The sequence below is a fragment of the Acinonyx jubatus genome, chromosome E1 (assembly GCF_027475565.1).
Source record: "Acinonyx jubatus isolate Ajub_Pintada_27869175 chromosome E1, VMU_Ajub_asm_v1.0, whole genome shotgun sequence".
Classification (NCBI taxonomy): domain Eukaryota; kingdom Metazoa; phylum Chordata; class Mammalia; order Carnivora; family Felidae; genus Acinonyx; species Acinonyx jubatus.
The window spans coordinates 15,602,614-15,621,473 of record NC_069397.1 but is presented as its reverse complement, the minus strand read 5'-3'; the positions used below and the strand labels follow the sequence as shown (position 1 = coordinate 15,621,473).

General features: G+C 45.5%; 1 protein-coding gene across 1 annotated transcript in view; it reads left to right on the top strand.

Annotated features, from left to right (window-relative positions):
- NXN (nucleoredoxin) overlaps positions 1–18,860 on the top strand; it is a 158,218-nt gene that overhangs the window by 15,273 nt on the left and 124,085 nt on the right. The gene's annotated exons all lie outside the window — the stretch shown is intronic.

Below are 18,860 nucleotides of genomic sequence, written 5' to 3'. Positions count from 1 at the left end.
TTATGGAAGGATTATTTTATTAGGCCAAATCGTTTTAGGTTGTGAGCTTCTAAGAGATTCAAAATGTGATTTCTTCCACTTAGAAAACTCCTTGACAACATCTTTGGAATGCATCAGTTGTTTCGAGAAAAATGTACAAATATTACATCAAAAGTCCTCTTACTAAATATCACACACAACTTTTCCACTTTCCTCTGAACATTCCTTATTCATTTCTATATGAGGCAGCTGAGAAAACTTATAACTCAGTTATAGTTCATGGATGCAAGTTACTTATGAAAAATCAAAAGGTTGCTAGGGGAATTAAATAGGTTTATTAAATAGATTATAGAGCTTATGAAAGGCACACTTTGCAAATATCCAGTGAACTTTAAAAGGGGACTTGGGGGGCCCCTGGGTGGCTCAGTCGGTTAAGCGGCCGACTTCCGCTCAGGTCATGATCTCGCGGTCTGTGAGTTCGAGCCCCGCATCGGGCTCTGTGCTGACAGCTTGGAGCCTGGAGCCTGTTTCAGATTCTGTGTCTCCCTCTCTCCCTGACCCTCCCCTGTTCATGCTCTGTCTCTCCCTGTCTCAAAAATAAATAAACGCTAATAAATAAATAAATAAATAAATAAATAAATAAATAAATAAAAGGGGGCTTGGGACGCCTGGGTGGCTGTCAGTTAAGCAGCTCAGATCAGGATCTCACGGTTGTGACACTGAGCCCTGCATCAGCCTTTGCGCTGGGCATGGAGCCTGCTTAAGATTCTCTCTGCCCCCCTCCCTCTGCCCCTCCCCTGCTCATCTTCTCTCTCTAAAAAAAATAAATAAAAGAGGACTTGACTTAAGAATGGAAGGGGAATGAGTGTTAGTTTAGAAGCAAGAATATCTTCTGAACAATTAGTCATAAATGCCGAATAAATGTACATCCTATAGGCCAGGACAAAAGTGTAATGCTTCTTGCCTTGCCTTACCTTCGTGAAGGTATCCTTTAAAGCTGTGTAATAATGAACACTCTAAATGTTCATCATGGAATGGTTAAGTAAATTACAGTACTCAGAATCATGTCGAACAGCTATTAAAAATGGAGTTAATGACCTTTGCTGGAACGTAGAACTATACTTCAGATATTGTATTCAAAAAAGCGAGATCCCAAATTACACAGATACCATAATTACAGTACAACACTGTGTAAACAGATGCATAAGAAAGATTGCAGTAAATGCCCCAAATTGCTTATCGTTATGTTGGGGTAGTGGTGTCTACGGTGGTGAGTCTCTGATTTACAAATGTTCTGAAATGTGATCGCTTGTGTAATGAAAACATATGGGAGGAGATAATGGTGCTCTTGCCTGGAAAGGGTGTGCGTATAGTTTGTGAACGCTTTGTTTTCATGTGGGTTCTCTTACCCCCTTTCGATCTGGTCAGCAGTTGAGTGGCATTTTTAGAAGATGAGGAAGTAACCTTGCTCACAGTCGCTGCCTTACTGAAGCGCCAACCTGCTTCCAGAAAGGCTTTCTGGAAAGAATAACTTGGAAGTGACCTTTTCAAATGAGGGGGAGGGTAGTCCAGTGGATTAATAAAGAAAGATATTCCAGATATAAATAACCACGTGGGAATGAAGGGGAAAGTTGAGAAGGAGAAAGTTCTTTGGATCCAGCAGGGAGAAGAGAGTGGGGTGGAGAAGAGACAGTGCCTGTTTGGAAACTGATGAGTGGCAGAGACTCCCCATGCTCAGGGGAACATTGTTACCTTTTATAAGGAAAAACAAAAGTTCCTTTGGCAGGTGGTGGGGAGAACACATTTCCGGTGATTCTGATTTGGAGGCGGGATTTCATCAGGCCTGAAGACTCTGGGAAGCGGACCTGGACACATGGGATTAGTGGCCTCTCTCAGGGTTTGGGCTTGGAATGAGAAAGACACGCCAGGTAGTAAGTAAGAAACAGATGCCTTCGTACCAGAGGCCAGACTCAAACTCGAGAACCTCGTCGTGGGCCAGGCTGCAGAAATACATTTTCTGTAGGCGTCATTAGATCATAAAGAGGAACCCTGGGTTAATGGCTTCTGTTTGTGAAATAAAGGAAAAGAAATTCCTCGCGGAACTTTCCACTACTGTATAGTGTTGGGGAGAGGGGGGAACAGTGACTGGGACTAAGAAGCCCTCGTTCTGGATTTCTCACTTGATAAATGCTCATATTACAAAGTCAAGCCTGCGCTTTTCAATGCTTTGTATTGACACTGCCCAGCTTTGGTCAGTCACATGTTTTCTGAGTATCTTATTTGCCTCGGGCAGTGTCAAGGATGCAGAGAAATTAGTGACAAAGTCCCTGTTGTCAAGGCATTTTTAATTTACCTGGGGAGATAAGGCATGATATACATATGTAAACTTAGAGTCTCTATACGATGATGTTTAGTCATCGTGTTTAGTGAGTTGATTGTAATGATGATGATGTTTAGTGAGTTGATTGTAATAGGGATGGGGTTGCCAACAGAAGCTTCAAGAACAGAGAGTCCCATGACACTTCTTCAGACAGCAGCCAGAGAGGCTGGACCGCCCGTCGTGGATGACCTGGTTCACACTTCTCTCTCCTGTTCTCTAGCTTTGAGATTTTGGGCGAGTTACTTTAACCTTTGCAAGCCTGTTTCCCCATCTGTAAAATGGGAATGATAGTAGTACCTACCTTGGAGGGTGGCTGTGGAGGTTCGAGATGACAAGGAATTTAAAAAGCCCTTAGCCTACTGGGTGGCACGTGGGAGCTGGTCAGGAGGTGGTGACTGTCATTCCACCAGACCAGAATGTTTCTGAGGACGGGGACTCCGTGCTCATCATTATGTTATTCATCCTTAATGCATTTGGTAAACTTATTAACGAATACTGGGCACAAATATTTATTGAAAGACTGAATGAATAGGTTGGGATCTAGAATTAAAGAGTGGGCTAGAGTCCGGTAGAAAGAGAAATTGAATTCCAAGCATAAAAGCGAGTCTCAAAGTTAAACAGAGATCTACATTTTTCTGTGTATTTGTGCTTTCATCATCAATGAAGCAAAGGCTCTTGTTGTAGAACACTGGGCAATGGGGTCTTTGAATGTTAAACTGGGAAGGATGTTGGGGCTTATGCAGCAACTCCCTCCCTTTACAGATGAGGAAACTAAGGCCCAGAGAGGAGGCAGCCACATTGCCGGCCAGCCTCTCAGCCCCAGGTTCCCTGTTGCCAGGTCAGTGACATTCCTTGATACTCTTCCCAGTAGAGCTTTAAAATAAAAAAAAAAAAAAAAAAAAAAATTTTTTTTTAAAGGTTTATTTATTTTTGAGAGGGCACCAGTGGGGAGGGGCAGAGAGAGGGAGATACAGAATCTGAAGCAGGCTCCAGGCTCCAAGCTGTCGGCACAGAGCCCGATGTGGGGCTCGAACCCACAAGAGGTGAGAGCATGACCTGAGCTGAAGTCGGACGCTTAACTGACTGAGCCACCCAGGCGCCCCTCTCTTCCTGGTAGTGCTTTTAAAAATGGCCTACCGGTGTGTCCGTGTGACTTGGCCAAAGTTTGCTCGTAGCACAGAGAGATAAGCGTCCTGAAAAGAGGGAAATGCCACAAGTCCTATTTTTCCTGAGTGATTTTGTGTATCTTGGCCTGGAGACAGCAGGACTGTGATTTTCCTGGTCTCAGGAGCCTGTTCCTGAGAGCAGAGCCACTTTCCTGTGGAAGGGCTGGGGTCAGGGCCTGGGGTGCCGGTCAGGGTCAGACCTCCTGGGTGGAAAGCCTCAAGTGGCTGTAACTCATCGCTGAAAAAACAAACACGTTACTTCACTGAACAACAGCACCGAGCACTTAAGAAGGGGATTACCAGGGCTGAAATATGTGAGACAGAAAGAAAGGAATTTAAAAGGAGCCAGGTGTTTGAATTTGTGAGTCCAGGCTGATGAGGCTCCTAAGTGTGAAAGAGAAATTCCATTTAGATGACTGGTGGTCACAGTATTTTTTCCTGTTGGGCCAGCGGGGAAGGGAGAGGAGGAGGCGTGTTATCTCCAGGCAGTTAGCGCCCTTCCCGTGTTGAGGGTTAGCTGGGACCTGAACCCTGGGTACCTCGCCACACGTCCAGGGGTCACGCGAATTTGCCCCATGCTTCCTGGAGGTCATTCCAACCTGAGCAGGAAGATACAAGCCAGAGTAGGGCAGCCTGGATGCATACTTGGTTTCAGCCTCCAGTTCGGAAAGGGGGCTGCTGGGCCAGACCAGCTGTTTTACTAGAGGGAGAATTTAGATGTGCTGAAACTTAGGAGTGGGAATCATTCCTCAAGCCAGTTCTTATTAATGAATTATCTGGGTGGCTCAGTCGGTTAAGCATCTGACTACGGCTCAGGTCATGATCTCACGGTTGGTGAATTCAAGCCCCACATCGGGCTCCGTGCTGACAGTGCAGAGCCTGCTTGAGATTCTCTCTCTCTCTTTGCCTCTCCTACTAGCTCTCTCTCAAAATAAATTAATAAGCTTTAAAAAAAAGGAATTATGTTGGTGTGCTTTAAAATACTTTCAGAAACTCAACACAATCTTATTGAAGCTGGGCTTTGTAGTTTGCTATCCAGAAAGGATTTGTGGCGTGGAGCTCTGGTGACTATGTGTGGTCACCTCCCTCCATGGTGACCATGCACAGAACATGTTTCTTCCCTGTTTCTGCTTAAAGATGCCTTATTCAGCACATATGGTCAATTCAGGAATATTGAACTTAACGGTCACAGCCGTGTAACCCATGTCTGAACGAAGCTTATATCACACACATTTTCTCATTAAGGCACAGCACAGCCTTCTTACACTCAGAACACCAGACAGCACTTCAGCATTATGCTTGGGGGGCCATTTTAAGCAGTGAAATCACCAACAGAAGGCACAAAAAATTCGAAAAATGTGGCACTAAACAGACCATGAAAAGGACACTTATTTATAGTATGAGCTGAAACAAGAAGGCAGAGTGTTGTCTAGTTTGACCTCAGCTGGGACACGTGTGGCAGGTGACTCAGATTCCTCACCAGTGCATGTCTGTGAATGACCTCAAAGGTGTCGCTAGATTGATTTGGGGGTTACAAATAAATTTGAACGACTAGGCCAATTTATAAATACAGAATTTGTGAATAATGATTGTACCCATTTTTCCAATACATCATGCTGAACATGTAGGGCAACCTTTATAATACTTCTTGGCTTTAATGCCCACACCTTCAGCAAGTTCCCGTATTCCCACTGTCTTTTCAATTGTGTGGTTATAAAAAATTAAAAAATACAAATTTGCACAAGGAACAGTGCTTGAGATTGTCCAGATTCCACCAACTGGAGATCATTATTGTTTGCATTTTGGTGCCTGTCGTTCTGGAGTTTTTTCTATGCAGATGTACGTACTGCCGTCTGTAGTGTCACATGTTTTATAGATATATATGCATAAATATGCTTAAAACAAAATTAGTGTCATACCATACTTATTGTTATACAATCTGCATTTTGCAGTTCCCCATTGCTGGAGCCTAACATGAGAGGTGGGAGTGAATGGTAAGGAATGAGTCTGGATGGGCAAGTAGGGGGCAGAAAATGAAGGGACGTCAGGGGGCAGGACTGTGTCCTGATGGGGGCCACTGATATGTTCTAAGAAGGGACCTTCCATAATCAGATTAGATAACCATGGTAGCTGTGTGGACAATGAACTCGAGGGGAGACCAGAGCCACACTGTCCAATAACTTCCTGCCATGTGTGACAGCAAGTACCTTGAAATGTGGCTGGTCCTGAGGAGATGTGCCATGTTAAATATATACTGGATGTCAGAGACCTGGTACCAAAAAAAGAATGTAAACTATCTCCTTAATACTTTTTTAAATATCAATTGCATGTTGGAATGATCTTTTGGATATATTGGGTTAAATAAGATAGATTAAAATTAATTTCACCTGATTTTTCTACTCTTTTTAAAAATATTTATTTTGAGAGACAGAGTGCACATGTTCATGTGCAAGGGACAGAGAGAGAGAGAGAGAATGAGAGAGAGAGAATCCCAAGCAGGACTTGAACTCACGAAACCACGAGATCATGACCTGAGCTGAAACCAAGAGTTGAATGCTTAACTGACTAAGCCACCCAGGTGCCCCTGATTCTTTCTACTTTTTTACGTGGCTACTAAAAAATTTCAAATTGTATGTAGATTGTCCCGATAGATAAACCCCATCGTAAGTTGAAAATATCATTAGTCGAAAATGCATTGGATACGCTGACCCTGCCAAACATCATGGCTGAGCCTAACCTACCTTACACATGCTCAGAACACTTGCGTTAGTCTACGGTTGGGCAAAGTCCATTTTATAATAAAGTGTTGACTGTCTCATGTAATTGATTAAATACTGAAAGTAAAAAACAAAACAAAACAAAAAAGATGGTTGGATGAGTGCAGAATGGTCGTGGGTATATTGGTTTATTCACCGTTGTGATCACGTGGCTGATGGGTTGCTGTGGCTTGTTGTGCCTCAGGAGAGATACCACACATCGCCAGAACAGGAAAAGAACCAGATTCAAAATCTGAAATAGATTTACACTGAATGCATATCACTTTCGCACCATCAGAAAGTCAAAAAATCAAGCCATTGTTAAGTTGGGAACCACCGTCTTTCTATTGGACAGCACCGCCGAGGAGGCAGGTGCTGAGGGAGTGAAGTACACAGGGTAGTGGGGATGGGATGGGGCAGGACAGAGGGAATGGATCTGAGCAGCATTTGGAGATACGATCCATGGCTGTTGTCCTGGCTTTGGAGGCTGTTGTGGACCGGAGACAGACATCCCGTGGAGACACTGCAGGTTCTGTTCCAGACTACCACCATAAAGCGGGTCAAATGAATTTTTTCATTTCCCAGTGCATGCAAAAGTTATGTTTATACTATATTATGAACTGTTAAGAGCGCAGTTAGCATTACGTCTAAAAAAATGTACATACCTTAGTTAAAAATACCTTATTGCTAAAATGCTGACCCTATCTGAGCTTTCAGTGAGTCATAATCGTTTTGCTGGTGGAGGGTCTTGCCTCTATGGTGACAGCTGCTGACTGAGCAGGGTACTGGGTGCTGAAAGCTGGGGTGACTGTGACAATTTCTTAAAATAAGACAACAGTGAAGTTTGCTGCACCAATGGACTCCTCCTTTCATGAACAATTTCTCTGTAGCATGTGATGTTGTTCATCTTCTCAAACACTGCCACTGCTTTATCAGCCAAGTTTATGTGATATTCAAAACCCTTTTGTTGTCGTTTCAACAATCTTCACAGCATCTTTACTAGGAGTAGATTCCATCTCAGGAAACCACTTTCTAAACAGTTTTTTTAGTGTTTATTCTTGAGAGAGAGAGAGAGAGAGAGGACAGAATGAGAGAGGGGGTGGGCAGAGAGAGAGGGAGACAGAATCCAAAGCAGGCTCCAGGCTCCAAGCTGTCAACACAGATCCAACTCAGGGCTCGAACTCACAAACCGTGAGATCATGACCTGAGCCAAAGTTGGAGGCTTAACTGGCTGACACCCAGGTGCCCCTCAAGAAACCACTTTATTTGCTCATCCTCAAGAAGCAGCTCTTCATCTGTTAAAGTTTTGTCATGAGATTGCAGCAATTCAAACATAGTAATAATGGGAAAGCTTGAAATATTGCAGGAATTGCCAAAATGTGACACAGAGACACAAAGTAAGGAAATGCTGTTGGAAAAATGGCGCCGGTAGACTCATTCAACACAGGCTTGCCACAGACCCTTTAGTTATTAAAAAATGTAGTGTCTGGGGGTGCCTGTGTGGATCAGTCGGTTAAGCGTCCAACTTCAGCTCAGGTCACGATCTCACAGTTTGTGGAGTCAAGTGCCATGTCGGGCTCTGTGCTGACAGCTCAGAGCCTGGTGCCTGCTTCGGATTCTGTGTCTCCCTCTCTCTCTGCCCCTTCCCCACTCGTGCTCTGTCTCTCAAAAATAAACAAAAATTAAAAAAAATTTTTTAATGCAATGTCTGCAAAATGCAATAAAGCAAAGTGCAATAAAAATGAGGTGTGTCTGTGTTTATGTCCCTCCCAAATGTATGTGTTGAAGCCTTAGCCACCAAGGTGATGGCATTAAGGAGATGGGAGCTTTAGGAGGTAATTAGGTTTCGATGAGGTCATGAGATGGTACCCTCATCATGGAATCAGTGCCCTTATGAGGAGATCAGCGCTTGCTCTCCCCACACCCCCGTGTGAGACAGTGGTGTGTAGACCAGGAAGAGAGCTCTCACCAGACACCGGATCTTCCAGCACTTTGATTTTGTACTTTCCCTCCTCCAGAACTGTGAGAAATCTGTCTGCTGTTAAAGTCATCCAGTCTCTGTCTGGTATTTTGTTAATGGCAGCCTGAGCTAAGACAGGATGGATGAGACAGGAAGGAGTTAATGACATCAAGGTATGTCACCAGCTGAGATAGGGGAAATGGAAGGAAGGGTGTTGATTTTGTGGGGAGGCTAGGGAGAGTAAAAGCAGGCAGAGATGTTCAGTTGTCTGCAGGGAGGTAGGTCTGTGAGTCACGAGCAAATAGAGCCAGGAGAGGGACTGAGATTTCCAGAGAGTGGTGGAAAGAGAAGGTGGCCTGAGGGCAGGTCCTGTGGAGCACCAGCAGGGACCTGGGGACAGGGTGGTAAAGGAACAGAGAAAGGCCCAGGAGTGGGGATATCACAGAGCCAAGGGAAGATCTGTCACAGAGGAGGTGAGCAACTAGTTGAACATGAAATGTCAGAAAAGTTTGAAAGGTACCACTTGGACTTATAAATTTAGGAAGGGTGCTCTAAATCTTCAGTGAGCAATTTCTACACTTAGACTACATGTTAACAGTAGTCAACGTTCTACACCACTTCCTCTGTACCAGGCACAGCACTACAGGCTTCATACAACGGCCCCAAGGGGGCACCTACTGTTCTTGTCCCCACTGTACAGATGAGGCTCCTGAGGCACAGAGCCATGAAGTAACTTACCCAGAGTCATGTAGTGAATGACACCTGCAGGCTTCAGCCCCCACCCAGTGTGTCCTAAACTTTTTTGCAACTTCCACACTTGCCCTGGAAGTGAGCTACTGTCCTTTCTGCCTTAGTCATGAGTCTCCTAGACCACACAAAAAAATCTACCCTCCCTTTAGTGCTAGCCTGTGGGAGCAATGGTGATGGATGGCAAATTGTGGAGAATTCTGCATTCCAGTGCGCTGAGGTCAGTGTATGCGGGAGCCGAATAGCTCTGGTTTTCAGGGCTCAGCCTGTGCTCCTGGGACAGCCTGGCTCCTCCCGTCCGTGCATTGTGAGTGGATGAACCTCCATTTCCTGGGTGCCCGTTGTTTTGGCGCTTCCCATCATTTCTGCCCTCACAGCCATCCCGCTAATGAATCCGCAGGACCCCAGGCCAAGGGCAGGGTGGAAGGGCCGGTGTAGCCCATTCCTGTGGACCAGAGCTTGCTTTACCGTGAGGAATGCTGCCCCCACCCCCAGCCCTGCCCAGACTCATGCCTGAGGTTTTACTGCTTTCGTTCACTTCCATACATGGAAGCGGGGTTGCCAACCTCCCCTGCGAGAGGGCCTGTAGCAGGAGGTTTGTTTCCCCACAGCTGACAGACACCCCCGGCTCACATTTTTAAAATGTATTTATTGAAAAAGACTCTGGATTTAACCACACATGTCTGCAGAAAGAGAGCTTGGCCATCTCCCCAGAGAGAATAGTCAGGAGAAACTGCACTCTGGGTCCTGAGTGCTGTGGTTACAACACTTAACCTTCAACTCCGTGATTGTTAAGAAAGTTCTAATTGCGTAAGGGATGAGCTAGTAAATCTTGAAATTAGTAAAAGAGCTTTTTGTGGGGAGGAGATCTATTTTATAAACGTGTGTATATTAACATACATTAGCATACATACATTTTTGTGACTGACTTAAGAAAAGAGCATCTGAGGAGGACGAACCAGAATGTCGTAGTGCTCTACTGGAATGAAGTGCCAAAAACAACCCAACCCCGGGCTGCCAGTCCTAATACGTGCAGACCTTGACACTGCCCAGTAGCCCACTGACGTGTACTTGCAAAGAACTTAATTGGTTCTGCCAAGGAAATGCTTTTTATAGTGCACAGCACCAGGGTTCTACCCATTTTACTTCGCTTTTGCTTTATAAAAGGTCAATGGTCGGACCATGTAAGAGACTTCTAGAAAGCGATCATTGACAACAGTGGATGCTAAAGTCATTTTGGGAAATCCTGAGTGTGTATTTCTTGTGGAGCCCTCTTTACTGGTTTGGTGTGTAATTTGCTGGTCCTCTTGGGCCAAAGTTACCATATCGTCTCCTCCTTTTCTCTGCTACCGTTTTGGTTGCATACAATTCTTTGGATACGTTTTGCTGGATTTTTTTTTTTTTTTTTTTTTTTTTTTTTGTAATCTGCCTCACATTTCTGAACTTTGTTAAGAGTGGAATCTGAATTATTTGAAAGCTGTAATTCAAGACTAAAATTCTAGAAGCATGTGACAAACTCTGGTTTTGTTTTGGGGGCTTGGAAGAGGGGTGAGAAGATTGGTACTGGCCAGACAGTTTGCTCAGCCCACCCTCTCCCCAAACACTCAGTACTGTACCTGCCTTAGATTAGATCTTTAAAAAATCACACCTTCTAGTCCTTTCTTACCGTGATTTATTTTTGAGCTTAGAATAGCAAACCTTAAGCTTCTTGATCTCCATCCTTGCTCCCTTCCTCCACCGGATCCCTTTCTTTAATTGTGTAAAAAGATTTTGAAATTCTTCCTTGATTCTTTCCTGCCTCGAGGGAAAGGGGTGAATTGGCACCAGCTTTATTGCTGGAGCCCGTGATGTTGATCTGAATTCCTTCTCTTGCTCTTTTGCTAGTTAAAAGATTCCCTGCTGTGACAGATGGATGTGTAGTCAGAGGGCATTGAATTCGTAAGGTGGATGGAACTGCCTTCTGAGTTAAAGGGCTTCTTTTAAACAACCCTTCTTTCCCTTCTTTTTTAAAAAATGATTTCTCAAGCATCAGGCTGTCATCAACCTACTAATTGTTTTGCCTCCAAGCAGGACCAATTCTTGGGGCAAATTACTTCTGGCTGTTGAGCTGTTTGGTTTCAGCATTATCCTCTCAGAAGCTGCTGGCCAAATGGCTGTTATCACAAGGTGTTGGGCCTGCACGCTGGGGCCTAAGGATGGGTAATGTCTGCCTGCATCACTACCCCCCAGCTGCTGCTCCCAGGCTGGAGCTCAGGCTGAGTCCCGCCAGCCCCCTGGGGTGGGGGTGGGGGTTGGGTGGGAGAAGTGGTGGTGGGAGGGCCCTCCCTTTGCTGCCCTTTTCCAGATTGAGGAAGCAGATAGTGCTAGCAAAGGAGGCCAGTGGAGTGGAGACTTAGTCTCTGTTCCTCCTGTTCTTAAGTGTGGATCCCATTGTCTTATGGGGAATATACTTCTCCACCTCAGAGCGCAGTGGGGAGAGGCAGGGAATGGTGATGGGACCTAGCTCTGTTAGGTTTGCCTCAAGAGCTTATCCCAAGTGAAACCTCAAGTTGTGATTTTTCAACCCTGGCTGATGCTCAGAGTCAACTGGGGAGCTCTTTGAAAATACATATACCCGGGGCACCTGGGTGGCTCAGTCAGTTGAGTGTCTGACTCTTGGTTTCAGCACAGGTCACGATCCCAGGGTAGTGGGATGGCGCCCTATGTCAGGCTCTGCGCTGAGCATGGAGCCAGCTTGAGATATTCATTCTCTCTCCCTCTCTCTCTCTCTGCCTCTCTCTCTCTCTGCCTCTCTCTCTCCCCCTCTCCCCCTGTCTCCTCCCTCCCCCTCTCTCCCCTCCCTCACCCCACCCCTGCTTGCTCTCTCTCACTCTCTCTCTCTCAAAACAAAAAAAACAAAAGCCATATTCCCAGTGCTTGTCACTGTTTTGTTCCCAGCATATATCACAGTGCCTGGTACATAGGACATGCGTTATATGAAATTAGTTAAATGCAGGGAAACCCTGTTCTGCCTGCCTATAATGTCTAAGAAAGTGAGTGGATACAATCTTGTAGTCAGTCATTCATACAGAGTCCACAGTAGCTGTGAGATGTATCCTTCCTTCCTGTATGAGACCCATTAGTCCTGCAGCTCTGGTCCATCTCAGGCAGGCCCTGATGATTATTAGTGTTAATATGCTTTTAGGTCGCCACTGTACTCCAGTATCTAGTGCTTTGTGATGTAGAATGAGACACATGAATGAAGGGATGCTGAGAATAAATAATCATAGTAAGAGTCAGAGTTACAGCTTTCATTTATTGGGTGTGCACTTTGCCAGGCCCTGGACAAGTGCTTTGTATGTATTTAAGTTCTCACATCGATGTGGGCAGGCTGGGTCTGAGGACCCAGAGGGTGTCCCACGGACCAGCCAAGAGGGTCCCTGGCTTCGCACAAGATGGAAATCAAACATTAGCCGAGAGGAAGTAAGAGCAGGGTTTGTTGAAGATCTAGGGAGAGCAGATACAGCCAGAGCGTCTGGAAGACTTGGAAAGGAAAAGGAGCATGAGTCTTGTCTTTGGTTGGGGTCTGGAGTTTGTATCGAGGACAGTGGTGTGGTGTACGTGTCCTCTCAGGCATCCAGGAACTGTGCTCAGTGTCCTCCAGAAGTCATTTATGCCCTGGAGCCAGGGGTCTTGCTTCAAGGTGTTTGGAGGCTGTGGTCTTGGAAAACGTTCATGGGGACCTCACCAGATGCTCCTTAGATGTTATCTGTTGTGCTGGGAGCCTCCAAAGAAATCATTAACTCCTTGACCTTCACAAGGTGGACACCCATTAAGGCATGTGTCAGGTAAGGGTGCAAGTCCTAGCAAGAATAGAAGCAGGACAAGACGCAAAGGAGAAAACCAGCTTTTTCTTTCATGGGGTCCCTTCCTTTTCCCTGTCTCAAGATGGCCGTTGAGGGAGGCACTATTGGACTGAGTAGTTCTGCCGGTCATGCTGGTAAGTGAGATACTGTTGGGTCAGTATTTGAGCTTGGCCCTCTGACTCCAGAACCTGCCCCTGGGGCTGTGCTGAGCTGCCTAGTAACTGAGGAAGGCTGTCACTTAAGGAGATGTCTTGCATGTGCCAGGCACCATGATGGGAAGTACTTACATGTGCTGCCTCATGTTACTTTCACAAGAACCTATGAGGTAGGTACTGTTACCCCCATTTCACAGATAAGGAAACTGAAGCAGAGAGATTAAAAGATGAGCCCACAGGGCTAGTAAGTGGCAGAATCACCTCATTTTCTTTTAATATTTTTTGAAGTTTATTTATTTTGAGAGAGAGAGCAGGAGTGAGCATGAGCAAGTGGAGGCGAGGTGGGGGGGGGGGTGGGCAGAGAGAGAGAGAGAATCCCAAGCAGATGCTGCACTGTCAGCACAGAACCTGATGTCAGGCTTGCACCCACAAACCCTGAGATCATGACCTGAGCCGAAATCAAAAGTTGGATGCTTAACCAACTGAGCCACCCAGTTAGTTACATTTTTAAGGCACATTTGGGAAGCAGATATGGCCTTGGTCTTTAGCAGGAATTTCTCAGCTCGGATATTACTGGAGATAAGGCAGGCACACCAAACACAGACTCTTAGAAAAGGGAGGATTCAAGAGAGTGGTTGAAACCTTCAGTTCTCAGAAGATGGGCTTCTGAATTTTCAAGCACATAGAATCCATCAACCCCTCGTCTTCTTTTAGTTAACCCAACTCCCCTAACACACACACACACACACACACACACACACACACACACACACACACACAGTGTCTCACTACCCCAGGAAAGAATGTCTATGGCAGCAAAGAAAGAGCCCTTTGAGCAGCCAAAAGGGTGAAAACAGCCAAGGTCCCAGGACCCCAGGGACATTTCCAGCCTGCGGTTTGCTGACCCAGCCCAAAGTGGCTCCTGATTGGCTGATCATCTCTGGAAGATTAGCATTTCTGTGAAAGGGCAGAATTGACAAGAGTCTAGAGAGAGAGAGAGAGGAAAAAAAAAAGAGATAAGCCGAGGGAGCAAATAGGAGACTGCCCCTGATACCTGAGGGTGGGCGGAGGTGTTGGGACGGCTGTGTGCACTGTGACCCTATGGTCTGCCCTACTGGACCCCTCTATTCGTTATATCGGGGGAGGACATCCATACCCTTAGTACCCACTGACTTTTCACTGTTTAACTTCTATCCTCCAGGGTTCCTCTAAAACCCACTTAGGATTGCTGTTGGGCAGCATGCACAAACACCTCCCGTCACCTAATGGCATGAACCATGTGGGCGATTTCCACATGGACCTTCTTTGTGTGTTTACGAAACACAGAGGAATAATCTTCTCTTCCACAGAGAAACATACTCCTTGCCCATTTTTCTAGAATCCTACGTCCTTTCTCGTGGAACTTCTATTTCCTAAACTTTAATAGAGAATTAGGAATAAAAAGCAATTCTGTTCTGCCTGCGTTCTGTGAGGTGCAGAGGTGATAGGAAGTGGTGGGCCTGGGGCGAACTGGGGAGAGCACCCTTCATCTCAGAGGAGTAGCCATGTGGGAATGCAGACCTGGGTGGTCGAATCTTCCAAAATGTTTACAAAACGTGGACTCTTCCGCTTTCTAAGTGGTGTTAGCTAGTTAAAACTTAAAACGTGTGTGTCAAGTGAGACATCTAAGGGCCTGGTTTTGTCCTTGGGTGGCCTCCTGGCGATTTTGGCCTTACGGGCTGTCAGGGGTACAGCAGCTCCGAACACTGTGCTCTCTGTGCTCTGTCTGTACCTGGCAGCCTGTGGAGCATCAGTGGGTGTGGAGTTTTGCACAGGGAGTTCCTGGGGGGCATTCAGGAGCACGAAGCACGCGGTGTCCAGGGAGTTTATGGTCTTCTAGCAGAGGAAAGGCCCTACCCCTGTCAGAGAAGCGATGAAAAACAGAGAAGATGGCATTCAGCTGTGTGAGTCGGAAGGCAAGCCTGGGACCCCTTGGAGTGGTCAGGGAAGCTGGGGTTTGCTGTGGCCTGGAAGGGGAGGGGAGAAGAAACATTTCAGGCAGAGTTCCCAGGGTGAGCTCAAAAATGGTCACAACACATACTCCCTGCATAGCACTTGACTGTCTGCCTTCAGCAGTGTGCATTCCTGACTACTGCGAGAGGAGGGCACTCACATTTACCTGCACAAGGGGAAAATGTGCCAGCCGGGGACTGAGCACCGTGCCAGTGCTTTACAAGCTCTTTTCCATGTTACCCATGAAACAACCCTGTGATTAAGTGGTGTTAATCCACTTTTTTTCAAGTGAGGAAATTGAGGCTCAGAGAAGCAAAGTGATTTGCCCAAGCCATGCAAATTATCAAGTGACAGTGATGGGATTCAGGCTCAGGCCTGTCCAAAATCCAGCCTCCTTCTGTCACAAAAAGCGTTCTGGTCCATGCAGCTGTGAAAGTCAGACCAGGGACTCAAACCCAGGTCCTGAGGGGGCCTAGGATGGAGGCCCGTTCTGGGAGGAGAGGAATAGAAGTCTGTGCTGAGGGTGGGGCTGGAGAAGCAGGCTAGAAAGTTTACACCAAATGTATGATGATTTAAGCAGCCATTAAAGGAGTTTGAGCAGAGGCATGAGATGATGATTGTGGTATTTAAGGAAAATTATTCTGGTACGATTTTGTTGGAGAACTGGAGTGGGGAAGGGCAGCCTGAGAGGCTAATGAGAGGGCGCGGGCCAGGGTGGTGACAGAGGGCATGGCTTGTCTCGGGAACAGGACTGAAGGCTTGAGAAAACAGTTTTCAGCCCCTTTTGGTGCTTCCACAAATGCTTTAAAGAGAAATGCTCGCTGTTGCAAATCATTGGTATGTTGTTGATTACTGAGGCCACCATTCCTAGAGTTCTCTGGTGAGCCCTTTGGGCATCTGACTCCATTTTAGAAAAATCCATTTCCATTTTGCACCCAATTTTCTCTTCTCCATGTATTTCACAGTTGGCAGGTGGTTTGTTATTATTGGTTTTAAAGTTTCCCCGAGTGTGGCCCTTGCCTGAAAGAAAATACCAACCCTGCTGGACGCAATTTTAAAAATGTTGACCTCTGCCCAAGCATTGCTGCATTTTTCTATTCAGTTTCTAAGAGTGAGGAATATGGACTTGCTGGGAATCCCTAACAAAGCTTGGTGTTTTTGAGGTGAGAATGAGGGAAAAGGGCTTCCTTCCCTTCCTCCCTCTCTCCCCACCTGCACCCTGTTGACTGGCTTGCGGAGGGACTTTTCCAGCACCGGATAATTTGCCAGAGATGAAAGGAAGAGGATCTGATGACTTTTATTTTATCTTATTTTATTGATTGATTAATTGTAACTCTACGCCCAGTGTGGGGCTTGAACTCACGACCCCAAAATCAAGATTCACATGCTCTACTGTCTGAACCAGCCAGGCGCCCTGGATCTGGTCACTTTTAGTTACTTGAAACAAATAAACAACAATAACCTATCATACTGTTGGGCCTTTGCCATCCATTCAACTGAAAGGGCTCAAAGCGGAACCACTGGCTGAAGTAGAGTGGACAGATGAGAGGAGCCACCATGTTGACATGAGCACAAGGCAGGGCCTCTAGCTGATGGGAAGATTACTACTTTTGGAGGCAGTCCTCATCCAGGGAAGGGTCTGTATAAACTTTCAGCCTTAAAGTCAGAAGGAAAGGGGCGCCTGGGTGGCTTAGTGGGTTACGCATCCGACTTCGGCTTAAGTCATGATCTCGCGGTTCGTGAGTTCGAGACCCGCATCAGACTCTGCGCTGACAATGCGGAGCCTGCTTGGGATTCTCTGGCTCCCTCCTTCTCTGCCCTTTCCCTGCTTGCGTTCTCTCTCAAAATAAACATTAGAAAAAATAATAAAGTCAGAAGTATATTTAATCTTCTTGGAGTTTGGGGCTAATACAGACAAGATTGGAACATGAGTCACCTACATTCCAAACTCTCAAAGTTTGAGCAAGTTATATAGCAGGTGATATTTATTTTTTAAGTGGAAGAGTTGAGTGACTTTTTTTTTAAGTTATATTTTTGGGGTGCCTGGTTGGCTCAGTCAGTAGAGCATGTGACTCTTGATCTTGGGGTTGTAAATCCGAGCCCCACATTGGGTGAAGAGATTACTTAAATATAAAATCTTTCGGGGGATCTGAGTGGCTCAGTTGGTTAAGCATCTGACTTCAGCTCAGTTCATGATCTAATGGTTAGTGAGTTGGAGCCCCATGTCAGGCTTTCTGCTGCCAGCGTGGAGCCCTCTTCTGCCCCTCTGTCTCCCTCTCTCTGCCCCTCCCCGACTCGCTCACTGTCTCTCAAAAATAAATAAACATTAAAAAAAACTTTTTTAAAAAGTTACATTTTTTTTTATTGTAGTAGAATAGACATGATAACTTACAATTTTCGCTGTTTAGTGATGTTCTTTTGAAGAAAGATATGTGATGTAATGCCAAGATGTTACTTATTTTCAGTGTCTGAAGGCTGGAAGAAGTAACTTAGAAGAAGTGTGTAAGTTGTAGAGAGCAGACACGCCTAAGGCTGTGTGTTCAGGACCTTGTCAGGGAATCCTTTCTGCTTTTGCATTGTGATCGCAGAACCCTCTCTGGTCAGTAGATCTCCTTGGAGCCTCCATGTCCCTGCCTGTGACTTTTCTCTAGAGGTCCATAAACTGGGATATTTAAAATAGAGCCAGGAGTCAGCTGTCCACAGGGTAGCTTCATGGAGGACACGGACCTCAGTGGAGAGATTGAAAATTCACAAACATTTTAGTTGAGAGAGAATTATGATGCCTGAGAAGGAGCTAACCCTAATATTTACCTTTAGAAAGTGACAGGTTATTTAAAAGTAGTGAAGTATGTTGGCACAGAGAAGGGAGGGGAGAGTCTCCAGCCTGTCTACCCTATAGAAAACCCGAGGAGGCAAACCCATGCTGTGAATTGATGGCTGTGCAGTGGCATCCTATTCTTAAGGGTTCTGGAAAGCCTGCTGGGTTGTTGTAAAATAAGGCAAACTGTAAGGTGCCAATCCTGAATAGTGAGGAGACTTGTCTGAGCGATAGCTTCATGAAGGGGAGTTGCCTTTGACCTCAGCAGAATCGATTTTTGGCAGCCCTACTGTTGTATTTTAAGGTTGCCTGGGGCTCTTTTGTTCTTCATTTTACCAAAAACACCTATCGGGATATTTTTCTCTTTCAAAAGTAATACAGGATCATTGTAGAAAATTGGAAAATATTAAAAAAGTGTACAGGGGAGAAAATCACCTGTAGGCCTCTTTTCTTGTGTACTCCTATTTCCACGTAAGACTGTATTCTTCTAAAAGATGATCTCTGAGAGCTACATGGTATTTCACTATGTAAAAATGCCATGCTTCGGGCTCCTAGGTGTCTCAGTCAGTTGAGCGACACACTTCAGCTCAGGTCATGATCTTGCGGTTTGTGAGTTTGAGCCCCACATTGGGCTCTGCTGGTCAGCACAGAGCCTGCTTCAGATCCTCTGTCTCCCTCTAGGTCTGCCCCTCCCCTGCTCTCCCTCTTTCTTTCTCCTAAAAGTAAAAATAAACATTAAAACAATTAGAAGGACTACTGGGTCAGAGGTTTCATTGTATCTTTATGTATTCTCCCCCTTTCATTTGTTCTGTCCTCATTTCATCATTTTAATTTCTTTTGACTTTCTCCGTTCTCTTTTTATTGTTCCTTTCAATTCTATAGTATTGGCACTGTTGTTTTTTATGGCCTTTAAATGGATCTTGTAAAAATGCAATTGCATTTTTAGTTTGTTTTTTTTTTTACATTTCCTCATTTTATTCAGTTTCTTTCTTTCTTTCTTTCTTTCTTTCTTTCTTTCTTTCTTTCTTTCTTTCTTTCTCTCTCTCTCTCTCTCTCTCTCTC